This window comes from Elgaria multicarinata, chromosome 10 (assembly GCF_023053635.1).
Source record: "Elgaria multicarinata webbii isolate HBS135686 ecotype San Diego chromosome 10, rElgMul1.1.pri, whole genome shotgun sequence".
In the NCBI taxonomy this organism is placed as follows: Eukaryota; Metazoa; Chordata; class Lepidosauria; order Squamata; family Anguidae; genus Elgaria; species Elgaria multicarinata.
Genome location: NC_086180.1, coordinates 53,276,030 through 53,290,789, shown reverse-complemented (window position 1 = coordinate 53,290,789; position 14,760 = coordinate 53,276,030). Strand labels below are relative to the sequence as shown.

At 40.9% G+C, this 14,760-nt stretch overlaps 1 protein-coding gene across 4 annotated transcripts in view; it reads left to right on the top strand.

The window, feature by feature from the left end:
- Positions 1-211: 211 nt before the first annotated feature.
- APBB2 (amyloid beta precursor protein binding family B member 2) overlaps positions 212-14,760 on the top strand; it is a 182,671-nt gene continuing 168,122 nt past the window's right edge. For all 4 annotated transcript variants that reach the window (XM_063136406.1, XM_063136403.1, XM_063136405.1 and 1 more), the window contains exon 1: positions 212-408. The gene's annotated coding sequence lies outside the window, so the exon portion shown is untranslated. The remainder of the gene's footprint in view (positions 409-14,760) is intronic.

Below are 14,760 nucleotides of genomic sequence, written 5' to 3'. Positions count from 1 at the left end.
CCGTGTGTGTTTGTAGGGGATGGGTGGGCGCGAATCCAAAACTGGGCAACCAGGCTGCACCTGAATCCGCAACCTCTCCTTGCAAGGGTTAGCAGTGGCCAGAAGACGTCGCCCTCTCCTTCAAGCCGGGCTCGCCTCCCGACTCTTGCTTGCCTTGCTTCCTAACCCTGCTTTGGGAGGAGGGAGAGAAGGAGGAGCCGCCACAGCAGCAGTAAGAGCTGCCAGAGGCCGGAATTATTTCCTGGGGAAAGCGCAGCAGGCTGGGAAAGCGTTTCCGGAAGGTTGGCTATATCCCGCAGTTGGGCTCGAAGGCTGCTTGGGTAGGCGACGGCAGCATAATAGTAGCCGCCGCCGAAGAGAAGAAGACCGAGCGGCTGACTGCAGGCGCGGAGAGGGCAAGCTTGGGAGGTGAGTGCGGCTGGGCGTGGGTCTCTCCAGGTGCCTGAGCCGCCTGCTCGTTTTCTGCCTGTGGATTCCTTCCCCTGGGGCAGGGCGGGCGCGGGAGTGTATGCAAAGGAGGCGGGGATGGGGTTGGTTCTGCTGCCCCCCTCCCCGTATGGAATGCGGGAAGGCACATCTGTCTCTGCCAGCTGCCACATCTGCAGCAGCGGTGCCGGGATTCGACGTTTCCAACCTCGTTGCGGCGGCCGAGGGAGGGAGGATGGATGTAGACTTGCGGAAAGGGAGGGGAGTTGTCCTGCTCGAAGGAGAGATGGCTCGGGAGGGGGGCACGCTGGGCTTTCTCGTGGGGCCGGCAGCTGTATTAGGAATCGGGGAAGTTGCGGCGGTGGTGATCGGGTTGCGGAAAGAAATGCCCTTCTAAGCTGCAATCGCAGCCGGGAATCTTGAATTGTGAGGAGCTGGCGCCCAGAGGATGTAGTCTGTGTGATCCGCATTGGACTCCGAACTGGTGTGTGTGTGTGTTTGGGGAGGGTGTGTGTGACCCCGATTGTGGGCTCAGAGGGGAACTAAAATGTGGCCAAACCGGAGTAAGTAAAAAGTCACGGAACAATACTAGTCAGGGACTGGAAGGAAGGAAATCAGGATACTGTAACAGGAAGAAGGTGGATTGTCTGTGGAGAAATAAGGAGGGATGTACCAGGGGAGGAGGTGGGAAATGGCTTGGGCCCGGTTTGTCTGCACATTCCTCTTTCCTTGCTGTTCTTTTTTGGTATTTTCTCATGGCCTTCTATTATCACAACCTGCAGTTCATGCGTCTCTCATAAGGCCTAGCGAAGCATATTGGCGTGATCAGTCTTGGCAGTCGCACTGTCGCCGTTACGCACTACCAGCATTCTGTTTCTCTCGGTTGCTTCAGTAGTTGGTTCTCTTCCTTCCTTCCTCATCTTTGTGTGTGTGCGCGCTTGGGAGGGGAACACGCCGCCTCAATGGGCATTATGCTGCATCCTTAGGGACCCCCTTACGGAGATACCTGGTTGTGCTGTGCTGTCGGAAGGTCTTTTTAGATGATGACTTCTGGAGATGGGGCTGTAGCAAACGGCGCTTCCTCTGCTGCTTTGAGGGCATGGGTTGAGAAATGCTGAAAGTGTGAAGGGGGGGGGGAAATGGTTAATTTTCAAATAAGGGGACGTGGTAAGCCATCGTAATTTAGCCAAAGGCCTGTTAATTTGTTAGCCTTCAATGTATTGTAATGCCTTGGTACCCCAGAGGAACAAGTGAATTGTGACTATATGCATCAGAGAACATAGGGATGTTGCAGAGACTGCAAAATACAGATTGAGTTAAGGCTTATCAACAAGATGATTGTGGAAGGAAACACAATAGGTGTTTGTGTTTTACTTAGAAATCAAAGATCCAGGACCATAGTCAAGGATATTTTCAGATTTCAGTTACTGAGAGAGAGAGAGAGCAAGCTGCAGATTTAAAAGGGAAAAGGTGCAGTCAATATACTGCCACATTTACCTCAAATTAATTAACAAACATATATGTTGCCCAATAACAGAAATTTTCTGGGTGCCAGAAAATAGATGTGTTAGAACCACAAAAGTTAAAACGACAAGATTTTACATTGTTGTTGTTACATATAAACAGAATAAAACCAACCACGATACAAAACATAAGAATAAAGCCAGCAGCAACAAAACTGTATATAGCAGATCTGTAAGCTGCCTTGAGTGCCATTAGAAAGGTGGAACACAACTCTAAATAAATAAATAAAAGGTCTTAAAATTTAAAAGCCTGGAATAATGATAATAATAATAAACTTCATCTGGTGTCAAAAGTCCACTACAGAGATTATGCCATAACCTGTGTGCCACCACCAAAAAGACCCTCTTTCTGCACTATCCTTCATTAGACAGGGGCTTGTGGAGAAGGGCTTTGGATGATGATATATGCTCATTAAGAATTAAATCTGCTTCCTCTTTTCAGGCCAGTTAATGCAAAGAAACGTGGCAATCATGTGGTCACTTTGATAACATTTTTTTTTAATAAATTAACTTATTAAACTTGTGCTTAGATGTTTGCTGTTCTCCAATTATGTATAATGCCTCTTCTCTCCTCCCCCTTTTCCTCCTATCATCTCTTCCCCCACCCCCTCCAGCCCTTCAAGCCCTGGCCAGAAGCCCAACTTTTTGTGTGAGGCATTTGTCAACTGAGATGGCTGTTTTGAGATCTTCAGATACCTCCTGCTTCTATCTCCTCTGTTTTTATTGATCGGATTGATTTTATTGGTGTTGTTCCCCCCAACACCACCCATAAACTGCTTTGTGAATAATTGTAACAAAGTGGTATATAATTCATTTATTCACCTATGATTTGTGGGAGGGGGGGTTCTGCATGGAGCATGCAAGCCATTTCTGATTTCACTAGACAATTTACCCCAGACTTACGATACCACTGTGCCTATTGAAGAAATCTGGAGCCCTGCAGTTGCAGCTAGTATACGGGCTCTTCCCATAGTTGTCTGATGGTTGTGTCGACCACTCTTTTGCTTATTTTTCTACAAAAAAGAAAGATATTTTGTGGGTGCCTTGCTATTTTCACATGATTTGATAATGTGTGTAAGATGCTACTTAGAAATTATTGATTTTTTAAAGCGCTCTTTTGCTGCCTAAACACTAGTAAAGATTATTTAAAGCTATGTTTATTTCCCCTTAGGGTACTCCTGTAGTCTTCACATGTGATATAATTTTGTATATTCTGTGGAGCTGTGACAAATAAATTGAATTGAGTGTAGTTCTTTAATAGGAATTCCCTTTTATATAAACTCTTACAGTTAATTTTTAGTCCACGATACTATATTAAGAGGAAGCTCTGAGCAGCTATTTTTAGTGGCTGAGGGATTTTTTTTAGCTCATGCAGTATATCATCTAGTCAGTACCTATCATTTAGTTTTGACCAAGGAGCACTGTGACTACCTGTTGATATTCTCTGCAGACTTAAATGTGCATATGGGATTGCAGTACATCTGAGCACAGTGATGCTTACTTCTGAATAGACATAGAATCATAGAATCAGAATAGTAGAGTTGGAAGGGGCCTATAAGGCCATCAAGTCCAACCCCCCAGGAATGCATTTGATTACTTAATTTATGTGGCAGTTCTGTGATGCACAAGCCTCTGTCCTTCTTGTGTAGTAGCCTAGTAAGAACACTAGTGGGATCAGATACAAATTCAGCAGCCACTTAAAAGATGTATCTGCTTTTTTAGTTTATCTCTTATTTGGGGGGGGGGGGTTCAATAATTTTCTTTTCTTAATGTATTATATATTGAGGATATTTTCAAGCTGATTTTATTTACCTGTATGAAAAGTGTTAGAAGCACCAAACACTTTGGGCTTACTGTAATATATTAGTGGTGTTTTAAAGGTTGGTGAAAACTTAGATTTTCAAAAGTGTCTTTATTATTCACCCTGTATTTTTTTTTAAATTATTTAAAAAATTATTTAAACCCTGTATAATTATTTTTTTAAAAAAGAGCTGTACAAACACTTCCACTGAAGCAGTAAATGTTAAAAAAAATTGTTTCAAGAAGGTGGAGTAAACCATCCCAGACAGAGGTACAACAAATTCTAAAAGTTTCATAACAACTGGACATACAAACAAACATTTCCTTTTATTTATTTAGAAATTTTAGATGACAGGGATTGGTCTTTGGAAAGTTCTATGTGCAAAGTATGTCCTCTAGCAGTGAAGTATGGTGTTTCCCAACTGTTAGTGGTAGGTTTATTAGCTACCTATAATCTTGTGGGGTTTGGCACTCAGAATAAAAGTAGGGTATAAAGCTTACAGAGGAAGAGAAACTGGCAGTCAACAGCATCAGTTATAAATGTATTGGTGTAAATGCAGGGTGAAATTATGATATTCCAGTGGTTGTGACAATTATTGCATAATGTACAATGCTCCTTACCTCTTATGTTTTTCAAGACCAAAGAACATTTTTTATGAAATCACCAAATGTTACTGACAGTGCAGTCCTCTATGGTGGGGGAGGGAGAATCTGTGGCAGAAGCACCACTAAATGCAACACTGTACTGGGCTTGGGCCAGGCATGCCACAAGATCAAGGGTGGATTATTTAAAAACATGTGTTGTTGCTTTCAGTGAAAGGGAAAGCAGTTATGCCAGCTTCAGGGCTGGTGTAGGTTCCCCCCTACCTTTCAGGGCCATAGGAAGACTTGAGATCCAGTGAATCCAAAGACACCTACACAAAATGCCCCTTATCAGCCCCTACCGGCATTGGAGTCTTGACAGTAAAGGCGCAGTGATGGCAGACTTTTCTGCTGCCTGAACAAGTAGCTTTCGACAGTGGATTTTCTCAGCCTGCAGGCCTCATTCTCCATGTGTTGAAAGGGATTCCACAATAGCCTATGGCCCTTGGGGACACCCTCCCAGATACCATAGGGTTGGATTCTAAATTTATAACAATTTCAACTGATTTTGGTATGGTTTGACTAAACACGTTGTTATGAACCAGCCAAATCCAGTTGCTCAAATGATGGCTGAAGCAGGTATCACGTTGAGTATTTAATTGACCATGTTCAGGAAATCACAAACTTGAGTTATGCCATGCAATGTTAAATACACAATTATTTCTAAAAGCTTCTTAAGTAAATGTATCAAGTGTCACAAATAGAAGACGTTTATTGCACTCTTACATAATTGTCTTGTAATGCTGATTCTTCCTCTATATTTCCCCTCTAAATGCTGCAGTCACTGACAGTTCATGAAGAGCATACAGAAGCTTTCCCCAACCTGGTGCTGGATTTGGATTACAAATTTCACCAGCCTCAGCCAGCATGGCTGATAGTCGAGGATAATTGGAGTTGTATCCCAAACATTTGGAGGGTGCCAGGTTGACGAAGGCTAGTATATAGCAAGTAGGCTTTGGATCATCAGTATGAAGGAGAAAGGGAACTTAACAGTATATTTGAAAGAAAATTCTTAACTTCGTAAAGGCACTGTTCTGGAACTGTGTGTAAGTACCTTTAGTAAACAGATGACTTCGCCAATTTCATTTATACTTCTCGTAACATGGGAGCTATTTCTTCATGTCAAAGTCCTCTCCACAGCAGGATGAATCCTGGACCACATGGGCAGCACCAGTCACATGAGTGCTTTCCACCTGATTGTGGAAGATCACTTTCTTTTGAGTGGCTTGACACTTTTTTTTAACAGTTTGTTCTTTGACCAGTTATGAAGCACTTTCTTCCATATTCTCCCTTACCATCTTTTCAACTTCGAGGTATATTTGCTGGGTAGCAGATATTTGATGCAGATGAAATTGGCAGAGTGGGAAGATACTTCTGCCTGAACTAGAAATAGGAGCCCTAAGCATTGGGTTGCTCCACAGTTGCAAGCTCAGATCGGTTTCATGTGAGAATTGCAAGTATCACATCATGATGGCGTGGTTGAGTGCAGTTGTTATCCTGGAACAGTTAGCGTTGTTAGAGTTTTCTCCTGTGTGATCCCAGCATCTGTTAAAGCTTCCCATTGGATCACTACCATCTGGGTGTCTAGTGCCAACTGGGCTTGTAGAAGTTACTGGTCTAGGCCACAACTTCACTATACTATGCTGCCATGTAGGATGTTTTGAAGGTGCTTGAGCCTTCTACTTACCTGGCTCTCAGCCCCAACAAACCCAAAGCTAACAAAAAGGGAACCTCACGAGGAATGCCAAAAAGCCAAAATCAAAGGGATAGACAAAAGATATGTTTTATTCAGTGATAAAAATTCCAGCATGTTTCAGACCACACACAGGTCTTTCTTTAGGGCAATTTCGAATAATGTAACAAGTGCTGTTTGCTCTTCGGATGCCAGTCTCCTAGGCTTTATACATTGAATTAGGGCTGTGCACGGACCCCACCCATCCGCTCCGGATCCCCATCCTCAACTTCCAGATCGGGTCTGCTCCGCCCCGCATCGATCCGCTTATGGTCTGCTCCACTCTGCTGCTCCGGATCCAGATCGGAGCTCCGTGTTTCTCCCCCATAGACTTGCATTGAAATTCAAAAGCCTATAACTTCTTTTCTGTTAACATTAGAAACCTCAAAATCGGCACCATGAGAGCCACCTTCATGCCCAGTTGGAAGCAAATCTGAGCCTCCACTGATTTTTTGGGAATTTTTGAAAATCCTACACCCCATTTTCATAAATGGGATTTACTCTACATTTTTACAAGTACAAACTTGCACATATGCCACCTAGATCCACATTCATGGCAAGTTTCAAGCAAATCTGAGCATGCCCTGATTTTTGCTGATTTTCTTCTGTTTTAAGCATCACCCCCTAACCCCAATTCACACCCCTTTCGAGAACTCCGTCAGTTTTCATGTTAGAAACCTCAAAATCGCCAACCTGATAGCTTATCCATGTATCCACATTCTTGCCCAGTTTGAAGCAAATCTGAGCCTCCAGTGATTTGGGGGGAAATTTTGAAAATCAAGCACCCCATTTTCAGAAATGCATTAGAAAGCAAAGGACAGTACTTGCCCATAGGGATCCATTGCAAAGCGCTTGCCCATTGCAATCTATAGGACAATATCTCCGTCATTTTTCTACATACAGATGTATTTATTATTTGGGGAAATGGGAAAAGCGTGTATTGTGCTTTGCCCATACTTTATTTGAATGCTCACACTTTATTTGCTTTTTGCACTTAACAAGCAGTGCACAGCAAACCCAGTCACAGCCCCAAAACACACACACACACACACACACACACACACACACACACACACACACAGTGAGAGAGAGAAAGAGAGAGAGAAAGAGAGGATAGATTGGGAAGGGAAGGGGTTGTGGGTGGGAAACAACAAACAAACACTCCCAAAGAAGAATTATAAATTTATATAAAGCAGTAAGTCAAAACAGAACAAAGGAAAGCTAAGCAAAAAGTCAGAAACAAACACAAACCCCAAGCAAACGCAGCTACAACTAACCCTCCAGAGAAAGGAAACTGTCTCTGGCTCCCTCCGGCTTAGTTCCACCCCCTCCAGCATTGGGATTGGAGGGTGCTTCAAATTATCATCACGTTAGGGACTTGAATCTGTCAAGGGAGAAAACAAGAGCTTCCCTTCTCCCGCTTTTAGCCATTCTAAAGAAATTAATAGCAAGCAAACCTAACAACGAAAAATCCTGAAAATCGACACAAATGACCCCTAATCATCACTCTCTAAGTACAGTAAGTTGTTTTTTAAGTAGCTTAAAAAACAAAGAAGTTATAGGCGTGTTTTTGCCCAATGCAATCCTATGGGAAAAAAATCCAAGATGGCGGACAGAGCTCCGAAAAGATGTGGAGCTCCGCGTAACGGTTGATCCGCTCCGTGACGTTCCACTGCCCCCTGATCCGCTCCACCTTAAACGGAGGTGAAGCACCCCTATCCGCTACCGCTTCTCTGACCTGAAACGGAGCGGAGCACAGCCCTACATTGAATGGTACAATGATTCAGTAGTTAACTATAATAACAACAACATCAAACACCAAATTGATTGCCAAAGTAATAAAATCTTTAAGATAGAAAGGAGAAAAACAGTCAAGTCATAATAGGAGCCACAAATGAACGCAAAGTTAGTTTTATAAACTTCAAGCTTAAAAGGAATGAATTGAGTGACCATATTTCTACAAGAAATCAGGATGAATGTCTAGAGGACAGATTTGTTTTCCCCTCTCCCCTCATGTGTGTGAGGCCACATATTAAAAGATTGCAGTTACACCTGAGCAAACCTAGTCAATGGAAATATTAGAGGTTCATCTACTGGATGACTTGTATTTCACAGTTAAGAAGGAAGCAACAAGTGATGAGATAGTATTGCCTCTCGTCCATACTATTACTTTTTACAAAGTCACAGGAAAGCAGGGAACTGGAGGGTGACTAATCTAGTTCCACAGGGCTGATCCAGACTTTACTACAATAGGTTGAAGTGAAGATGCATGGGCAAAGAGCACATTGGGGCATATTATAGTTCAATAAAGATTCAAAAGCAGTCAAAACAGATAGATGAATAAGAGATTTTTCTATTAATTTTTCTTTTTCTTTTCTTTTTTCTTTTACTTCTAGAAGTACCTGAGTGCATTTATATAATTTAAATGCTTTTGATAATCAATACAATAAAATAAAAGCCTAAGGTAATGAATGGATGGATGATCTGGCCCTTACACACCTGCATAAGTCTGTCTAAAATCCATTTTTTCAGAACCAGAATTGCTAGGTGAGTTTTAAAGTCACTGTCTCGTGGCCGAATATTCTGGCTGATCTTAATTTCGGTGGTTGTACATGGACTGTTTGCTGTCTGCTGCACAGTGTTTATGATAACCATTACCCAATCCTGAGAAGCACAGGTGCAGTGTTTCCCGGTAGTCAGTGTCTTCATTAGCTCACCATCTGCATCCTCCACCAGCCAAAGCTTCTGATTTCTCCTGATACACACCATGAAATGGAACGCCCCGCTTGGGGTTCACAGACTTCACCATTACAGCCCAACTTCTCTCAAATGAAGAAAAGTTGTCCAAGCTTTTCCTGATATAACTAAAGGAAGATTGACAGAAAAGGGTCTTCCATGTCAGCATCTTGATCACATGTTACATGTTTTAATTTTTGTAGAATAAGTATTTTCATCACATGCAGGCTGTGCCCATCAAAGGAGAAGAAAGCTTACATGTGATTAATCAGTTGTATGTCAAATCACCACCAACCTTGGTCATGTGAAAGCATCTAAACGTGAAGCAAAGCCTTGGTTGATGTTGCTCATGCCTGTCTTAGAGCTAGTATTTTTGACAAGTATGCCACAAATCTAGAAAGTGCCACTGTGGAACATACGTGGCCCTTGTACCTAATTGTAGTTTTGGCAAACAGCAGCATGGGAGAGGTAGGCAGGAGTGTAGACTTGACATGGCCATAAAGTCCAGAAATGCACACCCCCACCCCCACAAAAACAAGCAAAGGAGGTGTTTTCTTTCACTGCTCAGATTCTCCTCCCAACCCATTCAATTCCCTCTATGAATTTCTGAGATATGTAGAATTCATCTGATTAAAAACCACACAAGTCCGTTTCTGAAAGATGCATTTGTTGATTCTGCTTCAGCTGAATAATGCCTGGACGTTTAAAATGTAATCAAAGAACAAAACTGATATGAACTTGGCATGATTACTGGTATTTGGTGATATGTACATTTAGAAGTGAAGTTTTCAAAGTTCCTAATTTCTGCTTGATTTCTTTCTTTCTTAAATTGTATTTTTTGTGGGAAGCTGCTAAAGTCTGCTTTGGGAAGCACAGAGGAAGTCTTTAATCTGGATTATTTTACTGGTATGCATGTGTCAGAGTTTAAAATAAGACTCCTAATGCATATTGGTATTACACAACAGCTGCATAATCAAGAGGGTATCAGGCTAATAATTGCGTAGGGATATTTGTGCCCTATACTTAAATCTGGATTCTTTCTAGATTGGAATATTGATCAAAAATGCAAAGAGACTCATTTTCCAAATTACTATATTTTTCCTTACTGTCATAAACACAAATTTTAAAAAAATACTTGTTTGTAAATTTATTTTAAGTGACATTATTAATCCAAACAGGATGCTATGCAAAAATCTCTTGTGCTGTGGGCATTCCAGGAAAGGAACTTTAGAGCAGAGAAAGACCAATGACACGGGGGAGGAGGCCTTGGTGGAGGAGGGTTGTTTGGAGCTGGGAGGCAGAATGAATAAGAAATGGACCGTAAGGGGACAGCATGAACAGGAGAGGTTGGAGTTGAAGATGAAGGACAGGAGTGGGAGGAAGTGGTGTGGGGGCTAGAAAGATTGAAGTGCAGAGCTACAGGAGTGGGTTGTTCTTCAGAGGGGCCCAGAAAATGAGGCGAACCAAGCCAGGCCTGCACAAGGTCTAGACACTGGCACAAAGACAGGGAGCATCCAAAACGAACAGTGAGGAGATCCCTTGGTGGAGAAGATCTGGAGGCTGGTGGCATAAGGAAGGAGAAGTTTAGAACTTTGAATGTGGACACATAGCCTACCAAGAGCTGGAGCAAAGTTTGGAAGAGTGTTTGAAGTCCAATTGACCAGGCCCTGCATCAAGTTACAGATCTTACAAAAGCAAAGCAGAAGCTGTGAGGAAAAAAGAAGTAAACATTCAAAAAGGCTTTGAAAGATCTTTCATACATATATGCCTTGTCAATAACTAATGTTTAAAGCGTTGCACTGGCCCTGGGGATGGAAGAAAGAGCTTCTACAGATTAGAAGGCATTTAGTTAAATATTAATGCATGTCTTTTTATGAACCAGTACATTTATTTATTTATTACATTTCTATACTGCCCAGTAGCTGAAGCTCTCTGGGCTGTTAATGTTAGTTTGATGGAACAGTGAAAATTCTAAATCAGATGTAGAATGGCAAATACAGGAAGGCATTCACCATAGCAAGATTCAACGTCCTCCCCTCCAAGCTGCTGGAGGGCAGATATAAGAAAATTCCATCCAAAAATAGATGCTGCCCATGTAACAACATCGAGGTGGAATCCATTCTACATGTTCTCTTCCATTGCAATTTTTACCAACAGGCAAGGAAAGACCTAATATTTTCTGTCACACAATGTTTCCTGGGACGCTCCCCCGAGTCACTTATGATTAGTCTACTCCAGGGTTCCAGCAAATCTATCACCGAGCAGGTGGCCAAATTCCTGAATTTGGCCATCCGCAGCAGATCTCTTATCACAGAAACATAGAATAGCAGAGTTGGAAGGGGTCTACAAGGCCATCGAGTCCAACCCCCTGCTCAATGCAGGAATCCACCCTAAAGCATCCCTGACAGATGGTTGTCCAGCTGCCTCTTGAAGGCCTCTAGTGTGGGAGAGCCCACAACTTCCCTAGGTAGCTGATTCCACCGTCGCATGGATGTATGACTGTCTTTAAATCCACAGATTAGCAACTTCATCACCTATACATCCCTCCCTTTTTCATTATGCAAGGCTTATAATAACCTGATCCTGTTCCCTTCCCAAAAACCATAGAATAACAATCCAGTATCTTTAATGGTTTTGTATCACTTCCCTTACTTCCCTGTTCTCACTTTGCATTGCTTTATGGAACTGTGTGTCTTCTTGGTTTGTATTGGTCTGATGACTGTAAATAGAGAATGATGACTTAATTGCAAAGGCAGAAAAGATGAAATAGTGGTGGAGTGGCACTGATTATGACACTGCTTATGACATTAAAGGGGCTTTGTGAACTCCATAACATGAGATGGGTAATGATTTGCTGGTCACTTAAGCCTTTCTCAGTGGAATAACAGTGGTATGTCATCCGAGGACAAACTAGATGTGAAATAATAATAATAATAATAATAATAATAATAATAATAATAAGAAGAAGAAGAAGTAGTTTATTTATTTCTTACCTGCCTCTCCATTTGGATCGAGGTGGGGAAGAACATTAGTACAACAAATCAACACATCTTAAAAATTATTGATTTCACATTCATCTGGGTAGGTCTGCTGGAAAAGGCTAGTCTTTAAAACTGTCTTAAATGTAGAACAATGGTCTCCCAACACTTGAAAAACAAAACCCAAATTGAAATGCCATTGCAAATTTAGTGCAGCAGTAAGGAAAGAGTTGCTGCTTAACCCCACCCTATACTGATTTTCTAATCAAAATTATAATGGGAGAAAAAAGAAGCTGGATAGTAATATTTGATTGGAAAAACAGACTACATAAAAAGGGTTGAGCAAAATTTGTACCTACCCACCCCAACTGTATTTCAGTTTTTAGAAAAAGTTAAGAGAGGGTTTACAAGTCTCCCATGTCATTTCTAGTTTGGTTCTAAGGTCTATGTCTGTCTGCTAGTATTTCATATTCACAATGATTCCTGCCCTCTTTACGTAGAATGTGGAAATCCTGTAATTCATCTTTGATAGACTGTCATTTAATGAAATTCATCATTGATTTTAATCTATGCAGTGGACTTTGTGGCTTAATAAAAAGGAGAAGAAGAGGTTTGTGTTACCTACATAGTATTTTTCAGAATACTTCAAGAAGAATTAGAAGCAATCAAAGATGTTAATAGAGAACCTACAGAGTAGCTTCAGGGCACTTTGTGGATGCAAACGTATTACCATTGCTAATTACAGATTTGATCTAAAAACCTGCACAATCCTTTATTTTATTCTTCTACATTAACTAGTGTTCTTGTGAGAGGATATCTTATGGAGAAATTAAATCTACAGAAATAGTTTATAGTTTCCACTTCTCATTGAGCTTTCCTAGATTCTAATAGTGCCATGATCCTTCTATTAGAATGCTGTTCTCCAAATGCCCACTTTGGCTATGTTGAAGGTTACGTTAAAGCTAACATGGCCCATACCCCATTGGATCCAGTTTAAGTTAGTTACAGTAGGGTACTATTAAAATCAGTGTGAAAAGTTGTCATGACAAGTCCCGTTTATTTTAATGTGACTTAAATGCAACTGACTTAGTCTGGATTGAACCCAATGTCTTTTAAGAGGTTTTTTTGTGATTTAAAAAACAAACTTATAACTGCAATATTATCAACAATAGACAGTTGCCCCCTTATTTTAGTATACATGTTTATTTGTAACAATCGCTCAAAGCAGCACTACAACATTCGAACAAATTTGGGATATACTAATTTTATACCACTGTTTTCTACAGCAAACACACAAAGTGTGGTAGTAACGCATGCATGTTAATACACATTTAAACACCCATTTACTCATGATGATGAAATCTGTTTGGGTTTCTTAGAGATACATACAAAGGCATTTAACATGAATATGCTTTTATTCCACACTTTATTCATTTTCTGCAAAAAAACCCCAACAACCCAGTATTTCTCACAGCAATGCCTGATCAATGTATAGAAACAATGAACAAATATCATATAGTATTATCCACGTGGTACAAGATTCACACATATAATGAGAGATTCACTATATGACGAATAAATTTATACGGTTCATAAAATCAACTTCTTATGAATACATGTTGACACAACTTTTTACTCCCTGCTTTTTCATTTTTTATCGGTTGTATATGTACTGTATAGTGTTAATCTGTGTTATGCATCTTTATTATTCAGTGGATTTATCATGACAGCATATAAAAACAAAACCCCAAATGCCATTATGTAGAATCAATGAGCTGGTTGAAGATATAGGTACTCATGAGCAACAATGAGTTGTGTGAGAAGTTAAAGGGAAGAGCACTGTAGTTCCTTTAGAAAACGGTGCCGCTACTAAAAAGTATTTTTTTTAAAAAAAAATTCTCTGTGAATATTTTTTGTCCCAGATGCTGGTGACAAGCTAGCGCACATCTCAAAAATAAACAAGTGTTAACAGTAAGTTATATGTATGCTTGCATAATGTATTTCCTGCCGGTTCATTTCCCAAGTGGACTCTGAAGCTGAAGTTCTGAAATCACGGTTGTTTTGTGCATCGTCTCATCTTTGTCAAAGGAACTATTGGAAACAAGTGGCCTCAGGACAGTAATCTTCATTTACCATCTGCTGAGTGGAGTTAATTTCAAAGGACCTTGGGGCACATTTTCATCTTGGGGTGGAAGATTTTTGCGGTATAGTTTTTTTTTAATGAAACTTTTAAGATCTCCAAATTCACCCATGTGTTTGTTCTGATAAAACTGGCTATGATGGAAACGTTCTCAGAAGGATTATAGTGTAACGGCTGCAGTGAGTAGACAATTTCAAGGAGTTTTAACATAGACAAAAAGAATTTGACTTTTCTGATGGCTGTGACCATATTAGTGACCATATTATAACATGATGGATTCGGCTTCTTTAAATGTTAGTCTCTTCTTCTCGGAGATTAAAAACGTCATGTGGTAATACAAAAAAAGAAATCTCTGCTTGCATAACTGATCCAGCCCTAGCTTGGGATATTTCTTATCTGGTGCTGAGAAAAAGCTATTAAAATCCCGGGGATCCAGCTATTTTAAGTTATAGCGAGAACTAAACTGTCACAAGTACATCTTCTGTAGTAAAAGTCTAATTTGGGCTGGGTAGGTGTGTGGGAATTCTGCTTTATTAACGGTGGCATCCACATAATCCAGACTAGGAACGGTAAATCTTTTTTTTCTTCCCTATGAAGGGCCATTGGTTGATCCATGGGGTTCCCCAGCCCTGGCTTAAACAGGAATGGGTACTTCTGTAGGAGGAAGTGCCTTAAATTTATATATACGGCAATGTATTTTCCCACTAAGGGTTTCAAGTTTAAAGTCTTGTGTGTGTTTCCCTTTACTTCTAAAACAAACAAACAATATAAAGGTAACTGGGG